The sequence below is a fragment of the Sus scrofa genome, chromosome 4 (assembly GCF_054392235.1).
Source record: "Sus scrofa isolate SSC_HxYL_T2T_F1_AM1 chromosome 4, Sscrofa_HxYL_maternal_Yorkshire_Landrace_v2.0, whole genome shotgun sequence".
NCBI lineage: Eukaryota > Metazoa > Chordata > Mammalia > Artiodactyla > Suidae > Sus > Sus scrofa.
Window position 1 is genome coordinate 95,015,941 of NC_139386.1, and position 20,249 is coordinate 95,036,189.

The 20,249-nt window shown below is 50.0% G+C and overlaps 2 protein-coding genes across 10 annotated transcripts in view; one reads left to right on the forward strand and one right to left on the reverse strand.

The window, feature by feature from the left end:
• Positions 1-20,249, reverse strand: part of KCNJ9 (potassium inwardly rectifying channel subfamily J member 9) — a 33,093-nt gene that overhangs the window by 12,588 nt on the left and 256 nt on the right. For 3 of the 8 annotated variants that reach the window (XR_014843982.1, XM_085022602.1, XM_001929061.5), the window contains exon 1: positions 1,823-2,003. The gene's annotated coding sequence lies outside the window, so the exon portion shown is untranslated. Of the gene's footprint in view, positions 1-1,259; positions 2,004-19,798; positions 19,973-20,249 lie in introns of those variants that run through there. The other 5 variants (XR_014843983.1, XM_085022603.1, XM_085022600.1 and 2 more) reach the window with 3 other exon arrangements.
• KCNJ10 (potassium inwardly rectifying channel subfamily J member 10) overlaps positions 11,515-20,249 on the forward strand; it is a 35,858-nt gene continuing 27,123 nt past the window's right edge. For both annotated transcript variants that reach the window (XM_085022605.1, XM_005663208.4), the window contains exon 1: positions 11,515-11,745. The gene's annotated coding sequence lies outside the window, so the exon portion shown is untranslated. The remainder of the gene's footprint in view (positions 11,746-20,249) is intronic.

The window sequence follows — 20,249 nt, forward strand, 5'->3', positions numbered from 1 at the left end:
CACTAATTCTTGCTCTCAGCCATTCAACCTGCCATCCAACCAGGCTCTTTTGAAGTTCATCCCAAGGCTGACATAGAAAGTCTTTCCCATTCCTCCCTCCCCCAGATCTCACTTACTCTGCCTCCTCCCACATCTGCTTCCTCTCAACAAGCTTACCAAGGAGAAATGGAAGTGGTGGAGAGTAAGTAGAAAATCTCCAGTGGGTAAGGGTTGACTCTTCCCATCTTGGGAAATCCCACTGAGCAACCTGCCTGCGGACTAACCATGACCATGGCGGCTGTAGTGTCAGCCCCATTTCCCCTGGCTTCTTTCCACAGTGGAGACAGCCTGAAAAAGGGCAAGAGGGCTGGAGGATATGAGATCAACCCAGACAGCCAGGGTAAAGGAGCACAAAGTTCATCAAGATTAGGCTTGTAGCCCTCTGCTATCCTATTCTTCAGGAGCCATCGAGCAGATAAGTGCAGCACAAAGCACCTGCTTTACCTCCTCCTCCCATCAGTTCTCCCCCTACAGCCTCCTACCTCTATTGACTATCCTCATAACAGCCCCCCTCCGTATGCCCCGAATCTCACGTTCAAGGGAAGCCTACTTGATTTTGCTTTAAAATGTTCCACTTAGGGAACTCTCTGCGCTGCAGTCAGCCCTGAGAGAGAGACCCAGAGCCCTTCCCTAGGCACCGAGGAAGGTATGGTTCATACGAGCAAAGGATAAGAAAAAGGATTGAAGGTTTTTTAGCCTTTCCTCCTTCCTGGGAATCATCCTCTTCCCCCATTCCAAGGAAACCTGGGTTGGCTGGGGTGGGGTGGTGGAGGGGGAGAGTGTGACATAAGGACCACAGATGGCCTGGATGTTTGACCAGGTCCTGGGGAGAAACAAGCTGGATATGTAAGTCCAAACCCAGCACTCTTGAATTTAAGTTCTGGAGCAAGGTGCTCTGCAGCCAGACCTTTGGAGGAGAGTGTGTATGTGTGTGTGTGTGTGTGTGTGTGTGTGCGCGCGCGTGCGTTGAGGTAGAGGGCGAAACCAGGAGGAGAAACCAGAATGAGATGGCTTGAGGTTTAGGGGTACCTCCTACATTTATTTTCCAGGAGGAATCAGGGGATACAGGGTCCTGGAGCCCCAATGCAATGGCAGATTGGGGTCTTCCCCTCCTGCAACGATGAGTTTCCCTTTCCCTCCCTGCAGCCCAGGATGTCCTCGAGAGGAGTCAGCTCTAAGCGTTGATTGGCTTAGAGATCACGGGTCATGCAGAACGGTACCTGGGCGCACTTGGATTCCAGCCTCAGTCCAGGTGGGCTTCCAGATGGTCTCTTGGGGTCTTAGGTAATCTCACCCCCCAATCTGCCTGCCTAGACAGAGCTCTCTGCCCAGGTGTGGGGAAGAAACCCCAGAGTCTGATGGTGCCCAGAACTCTCTCACTCTCCGTTGCCCTGGGGAGCTAAGTGAGCCTGACTTTGATTGTGTCCCATCTCTTGTCTTCCAGGGTAGGGGCGGCATTTTTCTCAGTAGGGGAGGAAAGGTGTGAAATTCCTGCCTCTATCCTGAGAGCAAAGACTTGATTTTACACCTTCCCTCCAAAGATTCCTGTTCCTCCAGCCTATTCCTCCTCCTTTCGTGTACATGCTTTGACCCCTTTCTAGAAGACCCCAGTGCCTCTTTCTCTTGGATCTCCCTTTTTCCCACTTGAGAGTGCTGGCCAGCAAGGGGACTTATTTTTGGGAAGGGGATCTGGTGAAAACACCCTGAGGAACCAGCTCTTCCCAAACCCCCATTTGCCTTGGAAAAAGGGGCCCAAACCCAAGTCCCCCGCAACTCAACTCACAGCGTGTGGAGAGGAGAGCAGCCGGCAGCAGAGACCCCTGGGGGGTAGCGTCCATGCCCCTGACACTGCCCCCCCCCAGCCCCCTTGGAGAGTGGGAGCCGCAGGCACCGCTGTTTCTCCTAAATGTAGCGGCAGCTCTGACTAGGACTTGCTATCTGTGTCATCCCCACTTCCCAGGCTCCCCTGCTCCTTTCTGGTTTCCACAGCAACCAGTCTGGCGACAGCTCTAGAGCATCCCCCTCCCCTCCCCTTCCCAGTCCTGGGTACCACTAGAGGCTGATCCACACGCCATAGCTATTTTTAGCCAAAGTCCCTCCTCCTGGACAACTCAGAGCTCGCCTCCTCACCCCCTCAGGAAAAAAAAAAAAAAAAAAACGAAAGAAAAGCTGGCATGCTGGCTCTTTCCTAAGAAGCTCCTCGCTCTGGGAAAATACGGGTCCTGATGTGTTTGGGAATAAGGCATTTGGTGTCGTGGGGATTCACCTCCAGGGGGACCTCTGGGGGCACATGCTGCTCTCAGGTCAGGCCCACCATCAAAGTCTCCATTTTTGGAGAGGCCACCCTGATCCCGAAGGAGGTAGCTGGAGGGAAAAGCGATCTACTCAAAGAAGGGAGACAGGGTCAGGGCTTCTAATCTCTGTCACGGATTTGCAGTGGTCCATAGGAGACACTCCACTTCCCTCAGCCACAGTCGCTCTGCTCCATTTTTCACAGGATACTGATATGTGTAAATAGCCTCTTTCCACCCACTTCACAGGGTGTGGAGATCAAACGAGGCAATATAAATAGACAGGCTTTGAAGTGCAGTTTGTTAATAGCAAAAGGTCTAGAAACCATCTAAATGACCAACAGAGAGAAAAGGCTAAGCTAGGGCCCACTAACTAACTCTTCGTTTAAGAAACTTTTGTGGAGTTCCCGTCATGGCTTAGCTGAAACAATTCTGACTAGCATCCATGAGGACTCGGGTTCGATCCCTGGCCTCGATCAGTGGGTTAAGGATCTGGTGTTGCCGTGAGCTGTGGTATAGGTGGCAGACGAGGCTTGGATCTGGTGTTGCTGTGGCTGTGGTGTAGGCCAGCGACTACAGCTCTGATTTGACCCCTAGACTGGAAACCTCCATATGCCATGGGTGTGGCCCTTAAAAGACAAAAAAAAACAAAAAACAAAAACCCAAAATTAAAAAAAAACACTTCTGTAGAACCCAAGTGCCAGGCAATGTGCTAGGTTGGGGTGGTTACAAAAATGAGTAAGTCCCTGCCCATGGGGAGCTCATGGCAGTGGAGAAAGACACACAAACACAGAATACTAACACTATGGCTAAGAATTCATTGAGCATCCATGCTGCACTAGACCCACGCCTCAGTTAACAACCTTGAGACCTACCCTGTGGGATAGGTGTGCTTTTCTCTATAGATGAGAAAACTGAAAATAAGAGGTTAGGCGACTTACAGAATGTCACAGAGTTGGATATTGGCAGAGATAGTAGTCACACTCACACAGCTGTGTCACACGCCCCCGTGCTCTTCTCACAAAGTCATACTGCCTCAGTCATGCAATGTCTGTGGTAAAGCAATTTAATTGGCTACTACATTCCTATATGTCAATGTGCACAGGGACACTGTTACATAAAAACCAGAACATAGGGAGTTCCTTTTGTGGCTCAGGGGTAACGAATCTGACTGGTATCCATGAGGACACAGGTTGGATCCCTGGCCTCGCTCCGTGGGTTAAGGATCTGGCTTTGCCATGAGCTGTGGTGTAAGTGGCAGACGAGGCTCAGACCTGGCACTGCTGTGGCTGTGGCATAGGCCGGCAGCTGCAGTTCCCATTCGACCCCTAGCCTGGGAACTTCCATATACTGCAGGTGCAGCCCTAAAAAAAAAGACCAAAAAAAAAAGTAAAAAAAAAAAAAGCCTCAGAACATATAAGTATTCATACACATTGACTCTAACCATGTAGAAATAGCTGTAGGAGCACTGATAAAATTCTTTTTTTAATTAAAGACATGGAAACACTTCAGTGTTCATACAGAGAGTGGTAGACAAATGCCAGGTGCTGTTATTATCAGTATTATTATACCCAAGGTCCTGCTTGATTCTTCTCCAGATGCGTTAAAATTGGAACAGGAAGCTATGAGCTAGAGGAGCAGGAAGATGTAGCAATGGATACCGGAGGGTTAGAAGTTCCTGGAATGACCTGGCAAGGTGGCAAAGGTGATACTGAGCAATGTAATCTCAGGAGGCAGTAACCTGGGTTCAAATCCCCACTCTGTCCGCTATTAGCTGGGTGACTTTGAGCAAGTTACTTAACTTCTCTGAGCAGTTTCTTCGCCTAAGAACTGAGAACAACTGTATTATCCATCTCTTGGGGGGTTGTCATGAGGATTACAGTTAAGTACTTAGTAGATACTAACTATAATCTCTCCCCCTCCCCCTCCTCTCCCCCTTCCCCCTTTCTTCCCTCTACTCCTCCCCCCCCCCCTTCTCATTCCAGGCATCTCCTGAAAGCCACAGCCGCCCTGTGCCTCCTTCCTCTCTTCTGGCACCACCCCATGAGACCTGCAGGGGGCACTCCTGGTACACTGCCCTCTTCTCCCCAGCCCTCTCGCCTGTGTTTCTTATTCCAGGTGGAAATACCAAGTTTTCAGCCTGAGATTGGCATCAGGAAGGCTGTTAAAGCCCAGTCAACATCCCTGTCTCCTGGGCCTGGCCCTGTCACCTGAGCCTTGGGACTGCTAGTCTGCCCTTCTCTGTCCTGCCAAGCGGCCACTCACGTTGGTTCCACTGTGCCAGGAGCTCAGAGAGAAGAAACCAAACTCCTGGGCAAGAACGCATTTGCATAGAACTGTCCCCATTTCCTGAAGGGGGAAATCACAGGGCTGGCAGACCTGCAGAAGATGTATCAGCCGGCCGCCTGCCTCGGTCCAGGCTGCCTTAAGTGTAGCCTTGCTGAAGGAAGGAGATTACCACCCACTCCTCTGATTTATACATCCTGCAGGTCCTGAACTTTAATCTGGTATCTAACCTCAATTCCTTGTTTATCATCAAACTGAGCGAGAGAAAAAAAGTTGTCTTAGGTACCAGGACATAGAGAAAAAGGCAAGATTCCAACTTTCAGGTATTATGAGATAAAGAAAGCAACTTTACAAGGAATCAATAAAATATGTCAGTACAGGAGTTTCCGTCATGGTGCAGTGGAAACGAATCCAACTAGGAACCATGAGGTTGCAGGTTCAATTCCCGGCCTCACTCAGTGGGTTAAGGATCTGGTGTTGCCATTAGCTGTGGTGTTGGTCACAGACGCGGCTTGGATCTGGCATCTCTGTGGCTGTGGAGTAGGGTGGCAGCAACAGCTCCGATTATACCCCTAGCCTGGGAACCTCCATACGTTGTGGGTGCGGCCCTCAAAAGACAAAAGACCAAAAAAAAAAAAAATTAATACAATTGTGATGATGAGAGATCAGTTTGGAACCGAAGAGTTTTGTTTTTTTTGTTTGTTTAAAAAGACACGACAGGAACTCCTGAAACTGGAGAATGTTGAGGGCAGGAGAGGCATAGCTGGGGCCATGTTGCTGGTATATAAAGAAACTTGCTGCAGATTAGAAAAAAGGAACCCTCTCTAGGTAGTTACATTCCTTATCGCATGTAACTATTGGTACTTCAGAATTAAAATAAATAAATAAAAAGGGGAAATCCTGGGACTTCCCATTGTGGCTCAGTGGAAACAAATCCAACCAACCCCTAGCCTGGGAACTTCCATATGCCAAGGGTTCAGCTCTAAAAAGAAAAAAAAAAAAAAAAGGGTGAAATCCCTCCAGTAGACACTGTATTGAGCCACAATGCAAAGACTGGCAAACTGAATGCAGTTCAGTCCTCAGTCCCTCCAAGTGGCTTTTGTGCAGTCCACAAACTGTACAACTGTATGTGGTAGCCCTGAGATGAATCTGAGAAGGTTTCCTGGAGCAGTATCATGAGACCTCTTGGCTACGAGGTTGGAGGTGGGAGAGGAAGCATGTGGGGAACACAGAGGATGGTTCAGGATGTGAGCTCAATGGAGCAGGGAGGCCAATCGGGTAGATTTTAAAAATTTCTTTATTCTGAATTCTAAATTCAAGGGAGATGGGGACCTAGAAAACTCAGAGCAGAGGAAGCATAGGTTTGCAAGTGTGAATGTGGCTGGAGATTAGAGTGAAATGGGGAAAAGCCAAGCCAGGTCCAGGACAGAGGGAGCCCCACTGGGCTCCTGAGGCTGAGGGCCCTGCTTGTCTCCTGGCTGTGTTCAGCAGAGCAAGAGGATCAATGCCTCCTCACACACCGGTCTAGCTTGCTTTATAGGATTGGGTAGAAATAGACTAGGATTTAAAAGTCATGGCATTTATAGACTATGGTATTTGGAGTGGATAAGCAATGAGGTCCTGCTGTATAGCACAGGGTACTATTTCCAAACATGATGGAAGATACTGTGAGAAAAGGAATGTACAACTGGGTACACTGGGTCACTTTGCTATACAGTACATACAACTGGGTCACTTTGCTATACAGCAGAAATTGACAGAACATTGCAAATCAATTATAATAGATTTTTTTAAAAAGTCATGACTTTTAAACATAGTTCAGAATGAGTCCTCACTTTACATGTGAGGACTGGGTCCCAAACACTTTACAGGAAAGGGATGGATCCCAAGAGCACAGACAGGACTAAGATCCAGTCCTCCTGGCTTCTGGTCCCTGGTGGTTTCTCTATTCCCTGTTGCCTCCCTCTTACCCCAGGGTATTGGGTGTTAAGGGAATTTCTATCCATTGGACCCAGTTAGAAAGGTACTAGAGGAACCACTTAGTTAAAGAAATTAACTAGGAACCACCTAGTTAAAGAAATACCACAACCCTATGGAAATGTGATTAAGCATCCCCTAACTTGTGTCTTATAAATGTGCGTCTGTGTATATTGCATTCACGGAAAGGGGGTGGTGCATCTAAATAAAAATCCATCAGTGACTGGGGGGATGTGGCTCAGTCCCTCTCTTGGATTTCTCCTCTGTGGTTTGAATTATCCAGCTACTAGTTGCCCTACTGCTAATGGAAATTGTTCGGCCTTGAGGGGACAAGACACTAAAATACCCTTCGGGGAATTCTATGGAGACCATTGTCAGTGACGCTACCATTTGCAGCTAATACCTCTGACTCTTACGTGTTGCCTGTTTTGAGCCTCCCTCATGCCTCCTGACCCCAAGCCTCCTTCATCCCTTCTGTCCGCACTGACTTTTCCCAGCAGAAGCCGCCCCCCTCCCTTACGGCTGCCCGCCCGTGGATTCTTCTTCTCAAATATGTTCCTCACCCCGACTGTCGTCCTTTGTGCCCCAAGGGAGCCCTTGCCCCATTACAAACAACGTAACTAACACCCTGGCAAATTTTTCATAGCAATATGTGCTCATCTTGACAATTAAGATTATGTTTTACCCATGCAAATTCACACTAGTGTTACCTTGAGACAGTCTCTAGGGCCCAGCATACGTGGATTCATACTCCAAATCTAATACTTTCTAGCTATGTTATCAGAGGTGAGCCACTGAACGTCTCTGAACCTCAGTTTCCCCATCTCAAGTAATAGGTTTATTTTGCATAGTAGACACTCATAAATCTGAATTTCTTATGCTCTTTCTTCTCTTTTTTTTTTTTCACCTTTTGTCTTTTTAGGGCTACACCTGTGGTATATGGAGGTTCCCAGGCTATGGGTTGAATTGTATCTGTAGCTGCCAGCCTACACCATAGCCACAGCAATGTGGGATCTGAGCCGGTCTGCGACCTAGACCACAGCTCGTGGCAACGCTGGATCCTTAACCCACTGATCAAATCCAGGGATCGAACCTGCGTCCTCATGGATATTAATCAGGTTTGTTAACCACTGAGCCAGGAACTCCTCCTATGCTCTTTATTGTTGATTCCCTATTGAGCTCCTAGTGACTATTCAGGGACTTCTCTTTTGCAAAAAGACCTAAAAATCAAAAACTGACATTTGATATTACAAAGGAATGTATATGATGGATATCTGTACAGACATTACAAAACATATTTAAGAATAAGACCTCTATTGTGGGTTCAATCCCTGGCCTTGCTCAGTGGGTTACAGATCTGGCATTGCCGTGAGCTGTGGTATAGGTTGCAGATGCGGCTTGAATCCTGCGTTGCTGTGGCTGTGGTGTAGGCTGGCGGCTACAGCTGCGATTCGATCCCTAGCCTGGGAACTTCTGTATGCTCCATATGCCTTGAGGGCGGCCCTAAAAAAGACAAAAAAAAAAAAAAAAAAAAAAAAAAAAAAAAAAGAAAGGATAAGACCTCTATTTAATTCACTCTTTTAAAATTAGAAAATTACGGAGTTCCGTTGTGGCACAGCGTGTTAAGAACCCAACAAATATCCATGAGAATGTGGGTTCAATCCCTGGACTTGCTCAGTGGGTTAAGGATCTGGTGTTGCTATAACTGTGTCTTAGGCCAGCAGCTGCAGCTGTGGTTCTACCTTAGCCTGGGAATTTCCATATGTCATGGGTACAGCCATAAAAATAAAATAAAATAAAATAAAATAAAATAAAATTAGAAAATTATAGTGCCATTCAAGCTATCTGTGTACTTTCCCCCAATCTCTGCATACCTGCTGTTCTAGAACTTCTAAATACTTTGCCCAGTCCTGCTACTGCCCTGAGTTTTCTATGTGACTTTTCTGCTCTACATAAAAGATCCATTGGAATGAACCTCTCCAGACACTTCTCCTTCACCACACACAACATGTCTCTTTCTGCTTCTTCCTTTTGATTCTTTTTTCTCTCCCCTCTTAAAAAAAATACCCCAAGTGTTGAGCATAGGGGTTGGGACTGTGACCTGTAAGCAAGGGCCAGCAATTTGGGATTTTGATCCAAGGGCACAGGATCTCTGTATTCACAGAGGAATACAGGTTGCTTCTTCCTTTGAGACTAGAGAGAAGGGTGAAGAGTGGTTCAAGGACCTGGGCTGCTGGTGATCTTCCTGAACCTGGTAGTGCCATGAAATGGAAAAGAACATCCTAGAATGAAGGGAGACTTGACAGAATTTGGTGGTTAGGTTGACATGTCAATGGATAGAGCATAAGGTAGGGGGTGAAGAGTGAAGATCACTTTGAGTTTTTTAATGTGATTGACCGGGAGAAACAGAAATAAGGAAGAAAGTCATGAGAACTCCCAGCCTTGGGGAGGAGGAAGGCGAGTTCAGTTTGGGGCCTGACCAGTTGCAGTGGAAATCCCCTGCAAGCAACTGAAACATGGAGGGAATGTTCTAAAGAGAGCCTGAGGCCGAAGATAGAGGTTAGGGTATAACTCGGGATGATGGTTGGGGCCATGTTAAGTGATGAAGTCGCCAGGGGCAGGGCACAGAAAAAGAACATAAGACTGAACCTTGGGTATTAGAGAAGGAAGCGGCTGAAGCTTGGGATGTGTAGGGGTAGTGGAAGAAGATGAGGCAAGAATGTCACCAGGTCTAGGTTCAAAGAGGCCTTCTATCCTACGGGGAGGAATTGGGACTTTATTTATAGACAGTGGGCAGTCATTGAAAGCTTAAATTGGGAAGTGACATTGTGTTTCAGAAAGACTGGGGTTTCTTCTTACATGAAAGATTTCATGAGCTGAATGATTAAATTAGGGTTAGTGGAGAAAGACCAGGGGTAGGCATTAGAAGGATGCTGTGGTGATGCTGGTGAGAGGTGATGGGGTCCTGGACCACTGGCATATTGATGAGATAGAGAGGAAGGGAGCAGGACTTAGGTAATTTAGAAAGTAGATGCATTGGAATTCCTGTCATGGCTCAGCAGAAACGAATCTGAGTAGCATTCATGAGGATGCAGGTTCGATCCCTGGCCTCACTCAGTGGGTTAAGGATCTGGTGTTGCCCTGAGCCATGGTGTAAGTCGCAGATGTGGCTTGGATCTGGTAGTGCTGTGGCTGTGGTATAGGCCTGTGGCTACAGCTCTGATTAGACCCCTAGCCTGGGAACCTCCATATGCCACAGGTGTGGACCTAAAAAAACCAAAAAAAAAAAAAAAAAAAAAAGGTAGATGCATTGATTAGATAAGAGGGATGACGTGAGGAAGAATGAAGAGTCTAGGATTGCCGCCATGTTTCCCCTTGAGTCAAACCATTTTGCTCACCTTCAGATTAATCTTCCTAAAATTCTGCTATGGCTTTGTCTTTGCCCCTGCTCAAGAAAGCTTCACTTGTTCCCCATGGCCTTCAGAGCTGACCATGAAAGGCCAGAGCTCTATATCTACTCCCCAACCACAAACTCTGTGCCTGTGGTGCTCATCTTTAGCTGGTCCCCTCCACCCCTGGGGGCTATTTGAAATGGACCTTTACTCATCCATCATATGCCGTTTAGAGGCTGAACTAAACTAAGATTTCAAGTTTCTTTCCCTTTTTTTTTTTTTTTTTTTTTGGTCAAGATGTATATCACCTCAATATGCTAATGCTGGGTACTGATTAGTAGTTAAATATCTATGATGAACAAAAATGGGAAAATAATGGTGTTCTCGTTGTGGCTCATCAGGTTAAGAACCTGATGTTGTCTCTGTGAGGATGTCAGTTTGATCCCTGGCCTGGCTCAGTGGGTTAAGGATCCGGCTTTGCCACAAGCTGTGGAGTAGGTTGCAGATGCAGCTGGGATCTGATGTCGCCATGGCTGTGGTGTAGGCTGCAGCTGCAGCTCTGATTCAACCCCTGGCCCAGGAACTTCCATATGCTGCAGGTGCAGCCATACAAAGAAGAAAAAAGGTAGGGGAAAATAATTATTATTTTCTTCCTTAATACATGCTAAGAGTGGGTGATTGTGGATAATCTCTCAAAACTTGGAGTCAGATAATGAAAGACATCTTTCGTGATGAAAAGGTTAGGAACCACCACCCGGGATTCTAGTCCAACAGACCACTTTGTTGCAGTTTCATGTCCTCCCAGAACTTTGTGACTGTGGTTCCCTCTGCCTTAAATGCCCTCCCCACCATCTCCCAGTACCCGAATACTCTGCATTCTGTAGGGGCCTTATCAGACTTCACGTCTGTTCTCCTACATCTGCCAGGACCCCCTAAAAGCAGTGATCTTTCCCTTTCTGCAGCCTCCAGCACTTTCTGAGCTCTAGCGCTGCTTGTTGTGCCCTTTCAAGATCAAACCACTGCAGGTGGGGGCGAAGTTCTGGGCATTTTCATCCAGGACTGCACCCAGCGTTTAGAAACCTGCATGGATATCGTGCCGAAGGCTATAACCCCGTAGCCCCCAGGAGCCTGCCCCTTTGGCGCTGCCAGTAGGGCCACTGGGCCGGCCCTGAATTCATTTCCACCTCATTAACTCGACCCCAGGCCCGCCCCTGCCGGCTCCCGCTCTCGTTCCCCATCCCCGACAAGACGGCTTCCTTTTTCTTCCTTTTCTTTTCTCCTGTCATCTTGCCAGCTCGGCTTCTATCGCTTTCGCCTATCGTCTTCCATCTCTTTTCTCCCTGAGTCTGTCTGGGTCTCTGTCTTTGGGTGTTGCTTTCTGCCCTGCTCCCCCAGCTGTCTGGGCTCCACTTCGTTGTCCCTCCGCCCCGCCCCCTGCCCAAGCCCCTCCAATCCCAGCAGCTCAGGCCTGGCGCTCCACATTCCCATTGGCGTCCGCCCGGCCCCCCTCCAAGTCCCTCCATTCACGCAAAGTTTGGCTCTGCGCTGCGGAGGGAGGGGGCGGCCCGGCCCGGCCCAGCTCTGCCCCCGGCCGGCCCGACCCCGGCCCCGGCCCCCGGACCAGCCCTTATCTGATCCCAGCTCCGGGTTTAAGAGTCCCGGCCCTGCCCGTCGCACAGCTCCGTTCCTCACGCCTGCCCGCCTCGTCCGTCCGTCTGTCCCGCTGCCCAACCGAGGGGCCGCTCCACCCCAGGTCCAAGGTAAGACCCTGGCTCTGATGAAGGAGTACTGCCGCCCCGGCCGGGGTCCTGTCACCTCATTTTCCAGAGATAGCTGGGTTCCCAGCCCCTCAGCCCCTACCCTGGCTGGCCTCAGCGGTGCAGTCTTATTCCCCAGCCTCCCGCCATGGGCGGCCCCAAACGGACCCTTCTGGGACGGGCTCTTCAAGAAGAGAACTTTACCCAAGCTGGTCACCTCAGCACTTTAGGCGAAGGAAGGGGCTTTCCTAATGCCCCTCTCTCCCCACTGCCCAGACCTGCAGTTACATCACAGCCCTCCGACAAATACAGTGACCACCACATATAACCATGCACCCCCGCAGGCACTCCAGACAGCGCCCCCTCTTCCCAGGATCGTCAGGGTACTCCCACTCCCATGCCCAGCCCCTTTCCCCCTCCCCACACTGTGACACTCATATAGTGACACCCACTGATCACTTGTTCACACATGGGAGGAAAACACCTACAGCTCAGATTAGGGAGATGGAGCAGCCTGGTGTGACCGGGACCCCTGCCCGTGCAGTTTCTTCCCTCCATTCAAACTTCAAGGCACCCCTCCCCATGACTACATGCACTCCCCAACACACGCACACACACACACACACACACGCACACACACACACAGAGCTGTTTCACACTGAGATCCCCAAGAGGTGAACAGCCGGGCCACTTCTGCTAGAATAAGAAGGGCAAATTGGCTTCCATAACATCCACCCTCCAGATGAGCTGCCCCTTCCCCACCCCCTCCTCCCCACCAGGAAGTTGCCAAGGACACCTGTGTTAGGAAAGAGATGAAGGTTGGAACTTCCTGATTTGAGGGAAGAGAGCTGAGCCCTGGGATGGATAGAAGGACCAAACTGGGGAAAAGTGGGATTACGGCCTCTAGAATATCTTAAGATCTCATTCTTGTTAATGAAGGCAGAGTGAGGCAGATGGGGAAGTGGGGATATGAAGAAGCCAGTACAAATTTGGACGCCAAAGGGGACCTAGGCTTAAAACCTGATCCAGTTGCTTATCGATATAAATTTTGGTTAAACATTTTGGACTTGTCTGCCTTGGCTGTGGTGCTTGAATTCTGACAACTGCCCCTCGCGCCTCTTCCCCCCCCCCCCCCCCCCCCCCCCCGGCCCCGCCACCCTCCAGGACTGCTTTAGGTATTTCCGGGTGGGAGGGAGATGATGTGGGAGATCTGGTGCCCTTCTCTGAGGAGTGATACTTGTTTAGGGGTGAGGAGGTCCTGGAGTGAGGATCAGAAAACCAGCCCCCTGCAGGCACCACTGAGTTCCACTTAGTTTCCTCTTGAAACCCTCTCCCTATCTCCCAGGATTTCTATTCTGTTACATATTCCTGGCCTGACGATGGGCATCATCCAGTGCTGATGGCCAGGGATTGTTAATTTCTTGTGGTATCGACTGGGTATGGGGGGACCAAGTACGGAAGGAACCAGGTGTCCTGGCTTAGAGCTAGTTCATCAGGGAGGAGGAAACGAGGGAGGAGGGGGAAGGAAGGCATCATGCCAGGGAGAGGGGCCAGGGCTGGTCTGCGGAGGCAATAGGCATGGCCCAGGCAGTGCCAACTCCTTTTCCCCGCCCTCCAGTCCTTTGGTGGTGGTGGCGAGGGAGGGAGAGAGGGGGTGTTGGGGGGTGATCTGGGCCAGTCCAGCCTCCCAAAGCCCTTGCCAACCTGGGTCCTGAAAGGAGCTGCTGTTTTCTGAGCCATCCCCACCCCCCCACCCGGAGCTGAGCAGCCAACTTGTCTCAGTGGATATCAAATGGCAATGACTCCACTGAGTGGAGGGGGTCGGGGGGGGGCAGGGTTATGGTCCCATCCTTCTGTGGTTCTAATGCAGAATCCCAGTGCTGCCCCCTACACTGAGGGAAAAAAAAAAGTCTCCCCAACATCTGCCCCACATCTATCTATGGACGCCCATGCCCACTGGCATCCCCCATCTCCTGAACTTGCCCCATCCCTGCACTTGCACCTTTGCTCCTTTGTAGCTCCAGCTTGGTTGGCTTGGGTGAGAAGGGGAGGGCCTGGTGCCACCTTCTCCCGACCTCCCTAGGGACCAGAGAGGCTGGGACACTGGGATCTAGGTGGGCTTAGATGAAGTCCTCTGGGGTCAAGGTGGGATTGGTGGGGAGTTCCCGTCAGGGCTCAGTGGTAATGAACCCGACCAGTAACCATGAGGACGGGGGTTCGACCTCTGGCCTCGCTCAGTGGGTTAAGGATCCAGTGTTGCTATGAGCTGTGGTGTAGTTCGGTCGAATCCTGCGTTGCTGTGGCTGTGGTGTAGGCTGGCAGCTGTAGCTCCGATTGGACCCCTAGCCTGGAAACCTCTATATGCAGTGGGTGCAGCCCTACAAAGACAGAAGAAGAAGAAAAAAAAGGTGGGATTGGTGGAACAAGGGTTTTAGGGATGGGGGAGCTGGTGAGTCATATAGAAAAACCCACTTCTCCAAAGGAGAAAATGCCTGCTACGCCTTTTAGCAAAATGCTTGGTTTCTGCACACAAGATGGAAGATAGGCCGAATTCTCTGGCGTCTGAGGGGAGGGAAAGAGACATTGGGCAATGGAGCCCCTCAACTTTCCTGCCAAGGGTTATTTGGGACGGAAGGAAAAAAAACCCTCCACTCTCCCTCCCCTGCCCCCGGCCTAGATTCTTCTCTTGCCTGACTGGTCAGTGCTACTGTCCAGGCTGAGGCCAAGTTGTCCAGGATGGTAGTGAGGCCCTGGAAGGGGCAGAGAGAAGGGATAGTCCAAGGCACTGTTAAGAGGAAACTGCAGAAAGGTTAGGGAGATGGGAGATATGGAATCCAAATGTTTAAGCACCCAAGGAAGGGTGATTGGCAGGGGCGGCTCCTGGGAATCAGAGCTTTCAGCATTTACCACATCACCCTGTCTCTCCCACAGGCTGAGTTCAATACTTTTCTCCCTTCGTCCAATTTGCTTTCCAGGCTGTCACCATGTTCATGGGGACAATGCATCTGAGTGCCCCTCTTCATCCCCTTCCCCCATCAGAAACTTGAAAGGGCAAAGAGAGTAGGATTATGGGAAGAACTCTCCCGTGGGTGTCTGCCAGCTGGGAGCTGGATTTGAGGTGGTGGGGAGAAGGGTGGGCTGCCTCTGGAATGCAGAAAAGGAGTAAGAAGTGAACTGCGTAGCCTGGAGAAAGAGGCTGGAGAAGCAGGGCCTTGAGAAGACTGACAGGCACCCCAGGCCCCGAAAAAGGCGGAGCACAGAAGGAGTGGGTTTGGCCCTTCTGCTCCCCTTCCAATGGCAGGAGACCTGGGGGAAGGGTTGAGGCTGCCGCTGGAAGGACTTAGGCTAGACTTCAGGAAGCAGGTCCCATATGAAGAAAGATGTCTGAAACAAAAGAGGGAGACCACCTTCTGGACCCAAATAAAACCCCAACCCCCAAACCAAAAAAGCCCATTATTAAGGCTTCTGAGGGGAGTTGCGAAGTTCAGAGAAGGACAGGGATTCTTTTTTTACCTCTAGGGCTGCACCCATGGCACATGGAGGTAGGTTCCCAGGCTAGAGGTCCAATCAGAGCTGTAGCTGCTGGCCTACGCCACAGCCACAGCAAGGCCAGATCCTTAACCTGCTGAGTGAGGCCGGGGATTGAACTTGCAACCTCATGGTTCCTAATTGGATTCGTTAACCACTGCACCACGTCGGGAACTCCAGGACAGGGATTCTTGAAACAGTGGTCAAGAGGCCTCTTTTGGAGGGAAGGTTCAGCTGTATGGCGCTGTCCCAGTGGTTAAGTTCACAGCCTTGGAGTCAGACTTCCTGGGTTGAAAATCCTGGAAGTAGCTACACATGTCTCCTCATCCTTGTAACGGGGCTCACTGTAGTTGTGGATTAAAAGAGTCCATATTTGGACGTCCTGTTGTGGCTCATCAGGTTACGAACCTGACTAGGAACCATGAAGGTGCGGGTTCGATCCTTGGCCTCGCATGGTGGGTTAAGGATCTGGCATTGCAGTGAGCTGTGGTGTAGGTCGCAGACACAGCTCAGATCCTCTGTTGCTGTGGCCGTGGCGTAGGCTGGCAGCTGCAGCTCCAATTCATCCCCTACCCTGGGAACTTCTGTATGCCTTGTGTGGGGACTGCCCCTCCCCCCAGCCCCAAAAAAGAGTCTATTTTTAAAGGGCTTGGAATGGTGGTCAACTTGTTAAAATTGAAAAGTGCAGTTGTTGGCTGTTTCAGTTCTCCTACCTCTGTGACTCTTTCTACTCCTTCATCTTGCCTGGCTCCTGGGCCTGCCCCCAGCCTTTCCTCGCGTCTTGTCTGAGGTCTGTCCAAAGTGTCTACCCCTCCTCGCTTCTGGAGTTTGGGAATGTGGGAGAATTTTCATTAAAGATGAGGTTCCTGACTTCATTCCAACAGGCTGGTCATCACCTGAGCCTGGGTCTCCACGCCCCTGGTCCCTTCTTTCCCTGTGTCTTCACCAAGCAGATGTCCCGCCTTCAGCTCAGATTTGATAAATGTCACAGAGGTGTTGAGCTTCCCTAACAGTCTCTTTCTCCATCCTGAGCATCTTGTCTCTTTCAGACAAAGATGCCAGCCTCTCTCTACCCCATATCCCGCCCCTGCCCCTCCATGGTCCTGCCTGTCCCCCTCTCTGCCCATGGAGGGGTAGGGGTGGGATACGGAGTAGAGAGAGGCTGGCATCTTTGGCTCTTCTCTCAGGTGTGTGCACCTGCTCCTCCTGCCCCCCCCCTCCCACCAATCCATCCCTTCAGCCTGGCTGCCCAGCAGCCTCCTTAGTGACCTCCCTGACCACACCCCTCTTTCCCCTTGATTTCCTCCCTCTACTCCACGTGGAATTATCACTGAAATTGTAATCATGAAGCATCCATTTAAACCTTTGCCTTTTTTCTATCCAGACATCTCTGGTGGTTTTCAGTGAAAACTCCCAATCATTCTTCAAGATTCTTTATATCAGTCTTTCCCCCACCCCCTCAGCACTCCCATCTTTTGGGACCCCCATCTATTCTGCCCTTTTTCCAGGGAAGCATACCCCAAGGCCATCCCTGAGTCACACCCCTCAGCCCTGGGCCCTCACACAGGCCCACCCCTCCTGCAAATCCCATCCTCCTGTTTCTATCTGCTCTGTCATCTTGTACCCCTTCTCCACACCATCCCGCCTGTCCCTTGTCCTTTGTGTCCATGACTTGCCCAGGATGGCCACCGAAGCAGTAATGTTGGAGGGGACATCCTGTCTCCGTCATTGGCGGGGGGCTCCTCTAGGGTGGGGCCGACACCTCTGCAGGTTGCGGACTCCCTGAAGCACAGGGAGTCTTCCCTCCCTGGACCCCTCTGTTCTCAGGGCACAGAGTGCCTACTGACTAACTTCACTTTAGGTAGGAGACCTTTCTGGTCGCTAATTCTGGGGGAGAGCTCTGACTTTAGAGGCTTAGGTGTGTTCTAGACTATGGTGAATGTCAGACCCTATTGTCCAACTCTCTAAGGAGCCCCCAGAGAAACTCCTCTCCTACCACCAAACTCCCCGCCCTCTGGAGACAGTTTCACCCTAAGATTATAAGCAGCAGATTAAGCACTGCTGGCCCCAATACAAAAATCCATGTGGCTGTGCATAGAACCTTTCTCTCCGGACAGATGATGGGCTTGTCAAAAGGGGTTCTGGGGTGGGAAAGGAGTAGAGGTCAGAGTTCAGTCTGGGACAGCCCTGTTGTCTTGAGCAAACCTCTGGGGGGCGGGGGGGGGTTGCATGCTGGGATACACATGGGGGTAGCTCTCAAGTGGTGTGTAAGCCTGACCTCTTAGCATTATGCCCTCCCTGGGACCGTCCCCTCAGCTCCACCCCTGACCCTGCTCCCAACAGCAAGACCTGGGCACACACCTTCTCCACAAGTCAAAATCTCCCTGGTTGACTCCCTGATGAAAAAGACATGGGTGACTGGCAAGAGGAATGGGTGAGGATGTCTGAGTGTAGGGCAGTGGTTCTCGAATTTATTGATCTCCGGACCCCTCACAGCTTTTTTTTTTTTTTTTTTTTTTTTTTTTTTTGTCTTTTGTCTTTTGTTGTTGTTGTTGTTGTTGTTGTCTTTTGTTGTTGTTGCTATTTCTTGGGCCGCTCCCACGGCATATGGAGGTTCCCAGGCTAGGGGTTGAATCGGAGCTGTAGCCACTGGCCTACGCCAGAGCCACAGCAACGCGGGATCCGAGCCGCGTCTGCAACCTACACCACAGCTCACGGCAACGCCGGATCGTTAACCCACTGAGCAAGGGCAGGGACCGAACCCGCAACCTCATGGTTCCTAGTCGGATTCGTTAACCACTGCGCCACGACGGGAACTCCCTTTTTTTTTTTTTTTTTTTTTTTGTACCTCACAGCTTTTTAAAAAATTTATTAAAAAAAATTTTTTTTTTAGGGCTGCACCCACAGCATATGGAAGTTCCCAGCTAGGGTCTAATCAGAGCTGCAGCTGCCAGCTTGCACTGCAGCCACAGCAATGCCAGATCCAAGCCACGTCTGTGACCTACACCACAGCTCACAGCAACACTGGATCTGTACCCCACTGACCAAGACTAGGGTTCAAAACTGTGTCCTTATGGATCCTAGTCGGGTTTGTTACCAGTGAGACACAATGGGAACTCCAGGACCCCTCACATCTTAAAAATTATTGAAGACTCCAAAAAGCTTTTGTTAATGTGGGTTATATCTATTGATAGGTTAGAAATGGGAGGAAACTTAAAATTGGCAAAATTAATTCATTTAAAAATAACAACAGGAGTTCCCGTCGTGGCGCAGTGGTTAACGAATCCGACTAGGAACCATGAGGTTGCGGGTTCGATCCCTGCCCTTGCTCAGTGGGTTAACGATCCGGCGTTGCCGTGAGATGTGGTGTAGGTTGCAGACGCGGCTCGGATACTTCATTGCTGTGCCTCTGGCATAGGCCGGTGGCTACAGCTCCGATTAGACCCCTAGCCTGTGAACCTCCATATGCCTCAGGAGCGGCCCAAGAAATGCCAAAAAAAAAAAAAGACAAAAAAATAAAAATAAAAATAACAACAAAAAACCCATTTTGCATGTCAACTTAAATGACATTTTTAATGAAAAATAGCTATACTTCAAAATAGACAAACGTTTAGTAAGTGGCATTGTCTCAACTTTTCACAAATATTTTTAATATCTGGCTTAACAGAAGACAGTTGGTATTGCATAACTGCTTCTGTATACAATAGGTTGTAATATCATATTGCAGTGTAGCTTCTGGAAAACTCTACTGAACACTCACGAAAGAATCAAAGAGAAAAAAGCAAATAACGCATTAGTATTATTATGAAGATAGTTTTGAACTCATAGAGCCTCTGGAAGGGTCTCAGGAGCCCCCAGGCTCCCTGGACCACACTTTAAGAATTGCTAATCTAGAGGGACCTCAGAAAACAGTTTCAAAAAGACCCTGTGTGATCTGAATATCCCGGTTGACCTCCTTCAGCTGCCCATAGTCTTGGGAATGTTTTTACCAAGGAGGCAGCATGTGATAGTGATTAATCATGTGGGTTCTGGAGATAGACCATCTACTGAGCTTGCATCTCAGTCCTATCATTGACTTGCTGTGTGGCCTTGGGCAAATTAGTAGCATCTCTGTGCTTCGGTTGTCTCATCTATAAAATGGAGCTTTAAAATGGTCCCTACGTTTTAGAATTGTTAAGAATTGGATGATGTAATACTAGAAAAGGCCCTAGCATAGCTCTAAATAATGTGAGCTCTTATTAAATTCCAGAGCCTTGCCCCTGAATCCACTGCTCATGGGCCCAGAAGGCAGGTCTATGCAGCAGTGACCCTTTCCACATTGCAGAAGGGGACTTCCTGAACCAGAGAGGAAAAGTAACTTGTGCACGATCCCAGGAAAAGTTAACAGGGTTGTGGGGTCCTGAACCCAGGAATTCTAACTCCTAGCCTTACCCTCTCCCCACCTGACTTTCAGTGTGTGTGGTGGGGGGAGGTGCAGTGGGGGTTGGGGGGAACCCAAAGACCTGGGGTGGGGTGGAGCAGACCTTACCTTTCCCCCAGCAATCCCAAGTGTGCCCTCCAGGGCCAACAGAGTCAAGCAGGAAGTCTTGAGTTGAGGGCAGGCAGCCGGAGGACTTCCTGACACAACAGCAACTGAAAACCAGGAGAAGACATTCCTAAGCCCAGAAGGGTTTTCTGTCTTGCTCGGTGGGGAGCAGTTCTGTAAAGTGGCCACAGCCCTCTCTCCAAAGGGTTCCTGGCCCAGGGCAGAGGAAGTCTGTGATTGGGCAATGCTGCTTCTCCTGTGGTGCCCCTTCCCTCTCATTGCCCGCGGGCCCCTTCCCAGATGTCACCTCCTCTCAGCTCCCCCAGCACTCCGGACCCCTGGTCCCTCTCCTGGCGGCTCTGAACCTACCCCTTGTGCTGTGGTGCCACAGGGCAGTACATGCACCTTGGGAAAAGCAGCTGGTGGTGCTGAAGGTGCCAGTGGCTGTGGGGGA